This window comes from Arachis ipaensis, chromosome B5 (assembly GCF_059453495.1).
Source record: "Arachis ipaensis isolate K30076 ecotype BB chromosome B5, ASM5945349v1, whole genome shotgun sequence".
NCBI lineage: Eukaryota > Viridiplantae > Streptophyta > Magnoliopsida > Fabales > Fabaceae > Arachis > Arachis ipaensis.
In genome coordinates, this window is record NC_142440.1 from 152,673,123 (window position 1) to 152,676,945 (window position 3,823).

At 30.1% G+C, this 3,823-nt stretch overlaps 1 pseudogene; it reads left to right on the forward strand.

Moving 5' to 3' along the window:
- The first annotated feature begins 231 nt into the window (after positions 1–231).
- LOC107641365 (alkane hydroxylase MAH1 pseudogene) lies at positions 232–1,779 on the forward strand (annotated as a pseudogene).
- The last annotated feature ends 2,044 nt before the right edge of the window (positions 1,780–3,823 follow it).

Below are 3,823 nucleotides of genomic sequence, written 5' to 3' on the forward strand. Positions count from 1 at the left end.
AATAAAAAATTAACTAATATTAACTAATTAAAAATTAATTTTCTATACTTATTCTATCGTTATCATTATTTTTTAACAATTATCATGTGTCAAAATTTGTTTATTTTCTTTGAAAATCTGATAACATTTGACATTTTAAAAGCTTATAAAATAAACCTAGAATAAGAAGGAGAATCAAATTTAACAAATCCTACAAAGCAAGCTAGTTAGTTTGATCAACCAAAAATGTCAATGGCCATGCTATTCTTCTATGCAGCAACAATTGCATCCATAATAATAACAATAATCCTCCTAGTCCTCCATGTTCTTGATCGCAAAAGAAGTTGTAAAGACCCTCTTTTCATAGATTGGCCACTCTTTGGCATGTCACTTCAACTTTTTTACAACTTGTCCCAAATTCATGATTTCTTAGCAAATGTCTTGAATCGCAAAGGAGGCACTGCTGAATTCATGGGACCTTGGTTCACCAACATGAACTTCTTGCTCTCTACCGATCCCATGAACGCTCATCACGTATTCAGCAAGAATTTTGAAAACTATGTCAAGGGACCCGAGTTTCGCGACGTTTTCGATGTTTTCGGCGACGCCATAATCGTGACGGATGATCTTGAGAAATGGAGATACATGAAGTCTTTCTTCCTTTCTCTGATCAAGCATAAAGGTTTTGATATCTTCTTCGAGAAAACGATTCAGAACAAGGTGAAGAATAGTTTGCTTCCCATGTTGGATCATGCATGGTTGCAAGGAACAGTGTTGGATCTTCAAGATGTCTTTTGTAGGTTCACATTTGATTTCACAAGCTTGATGGTGTTAGGGTTTGATCCCAAATCCCTTTCCCTTGGATTCCCAACTGTTGAAGCTGAAAAGGCTTTTGATGAGATTGAAAAATGCTTGTTCTACAGACAAATGGTGCCGAAAAGTGTTTGGAAGTTTCAAGAATGGCTCCAAATTGGTAATGAGAAGAAGATGGCGAAAGCGCTCAAGGTTTTCGACCATTTCCTTTGTACTCAAATAGCTTCTAAACTCGAAGAGCTAAGCAAAACTAAGAAAACTATGAATGCAAAGAGCGATAAAACTATTCGATTCGGTAGCTTTCTTGCTGAAGCTACAAGATACGAATCGCTCGATGCGAAACTTTTAAGAGATTATGGATTTAATTTTTTTGCTGCCGGAAGAGATACCATTGCCTCAGTTCTTACGTGGTTCTTTTGGCTTGTTGCTTCGCATCCGGTAGTAGAAGCTAAGATTCTGGAAGAAATAGATAAAGTTTTTGGCGCTGTTGACAGAGAAAATTACAAAATTTTAAGCACAGAAGATGTCAAGAAGCTAGTTTATCTCCATGGCGCTTTGTGTGAAGTTTTAAGGCTTTTTCCTCCAATACCTATGGAGCGCAAGAAACCAATCAAAGATGACATACTTCCAAGTGGACATGTTGTGGATTCGAATACGAATGTTGTATTTTCTTTCTACGGAATGGGGAGATCGGAAGAAATTTGGGGGAAGGATTGCTTGGAGTTCAAGCCAGAGAGATGGATGAATGAAAAAGGAGGAATCGTTCATGTTCCTTCTTACAAGTTCATTAGCTTCAATGCAGGACCAAGGACTTGTTTGGGTAAAGATATGTCTTTCATTCAAATAAAGATTGTTACATCTGCTATTTTGCAAAATTATAGGGTTAGAATTGTGAAAGATCATTCTGATGAAGTTACACCGACCCTTTCGATTATTCTTCTTATGAAGCATGGTTTGAAGGTCAAGATAACAAAAAGACAAGCTTGAGTAATGAATTTCAGTTTCAAATAAATGTATGAATGATATGTTGCTCAATAGTCAAAACTATATGTCATGGCATAATGTATGAATAATGAATGTACGTGTGTTTTCATAATGTATAATAAGATGCAATAATGTTAGAGAAAAAAAGACATAATTTATCTTATTTAATATTTATTAATTATTGTGATAATTGATGAATATTAAATAAAATAAATATTAGTTGTTTTTGTTTAATTTTTTTATTATTAAATATTTTTTAATAAAATGTGTAAAACTAGGTTGTGATAAGCAAGGAAGGAAATAAAGTTTCTCTTGCTTATTCAGCAATTATGTTTTTTTTTTTTTTCATTTTATCGGTAGCTTTGTATTTGTACTGAATATTTTTAGATGAAAATTAATTTCTACTGAAAATATTAATAATTATTGGAAAATAATAAAAATATTTTTAGAATGAATTTTTGTTAATTTTTTATTTTAAAATTTTTTTATTTAATAATAAAAAGTATAATAGATAAAAATTAATCAATAATTTTGTTGAAAACGGGACTAAAAGATAAAAAAAAAAATAATAAAAAAAATTATAAAAATATAACTATTCGAGATAAAAAAATCTCTTTGCAGTCATCATCTAAAATAGACCTTAAGTCTACTTTGTGAAATATGTAAAAAATGATATCCTGCTCTTTTACTTAACCTGCCTATTCGTAGTAAACTAAATATTTTAAAAAAGACAATTTTTAATTTTAGATAATATATTATATATTTGCTCACACAGCTAATATTTTTAAGAGTTGTTATTAACTATTTAATATTTCCAATGTTCGAATCTGGATGTTGCAAAAAAAATTAGGTTCATAAAATATTTTAGTATTTATACAAATAGAGAACAAGGCCACAAATGCCAAACAGGATATTTTGTCAAAAAAATTAGTTAGTGCTTAGTGGGTTTGGATTAAAGTTATTACATTTGTACCCTATCAAAAATAATAAACTTATTACATTTGTAAACATTTTTGTTGAAATATATAAATATTAATACATAATAGTTAGATAAACTAAAAATAATTAAGATTTTAAACACAATTTTCACAGCTATTTCATCAATGTCTCTATTTTTTTTATTATTTTCAGATTACACAATAGATGTGACTAGATGTGTTGACTACAAATTAGATAAATAGAAATGGTGATTTGTCTTTTGTATTTTCTTTTATAAATAAGTTTGTTTTTTTTAAGTATTTTAATATTTTTATTCTGACAGAATAACTACATAAGACTATCCCAAATTCTCAAGATTATTGTTCAAGGCAATTAATTTCCAATGAAATCATCACATAGCTTTTGGTTCTTTAGATTCCAATAAAGACTGAAGAGCTCTATACAAAACCCCTATTTGGAGGTCGGATGAATTTCGGCCATAAATGGATAAACCAATTTCCATGGTGAGAAAGTATAGAAAACGGCGTTTTTTCTGAATGACCTAAATAATTATAATAAGAGGTTAAAAAAATTAATTTTAATTTTAAAAATCAAATTTTAAATTAATTAGGTTTAATTATAATAGAAAGAAAGTTAATTTTAATTTTTTTTTTATTTTTTCAGCAACCACTTTCTTGCAATTCTGTATCGTCGTCGTTGCTGTATCACGATTTCGGTGTCCCTCGCAACTGCTATGTCATTACTTATTTTTTATCAATTAAGTCAGATGTTCATTTTACTATGTGGATGGTTCTTTTTATTTTAAAATAGATATTTATTTGGATATATTATTGATTTTCACTTTATTTACTTGATTTTGTATACACATGTGTTCGCAGGATGTTCATTTTACTATATATGCGGATAATTTTTTTTATTAAAACGTGGATGTTCATTATTAAACACCACTAAAAAAACTCCAATTTCTTCTCCCTCTAGCTAGTATATGATTTGAAAAAGGAACCAGCTAGGTACAAACATGATAAAAATGCAGGAGACTCACGGTGGGGAGGGTGGTAACACAGTGATGGACCGAGTCGGGCTTCGCCGTTGAAGAGGCGCAGCAAAG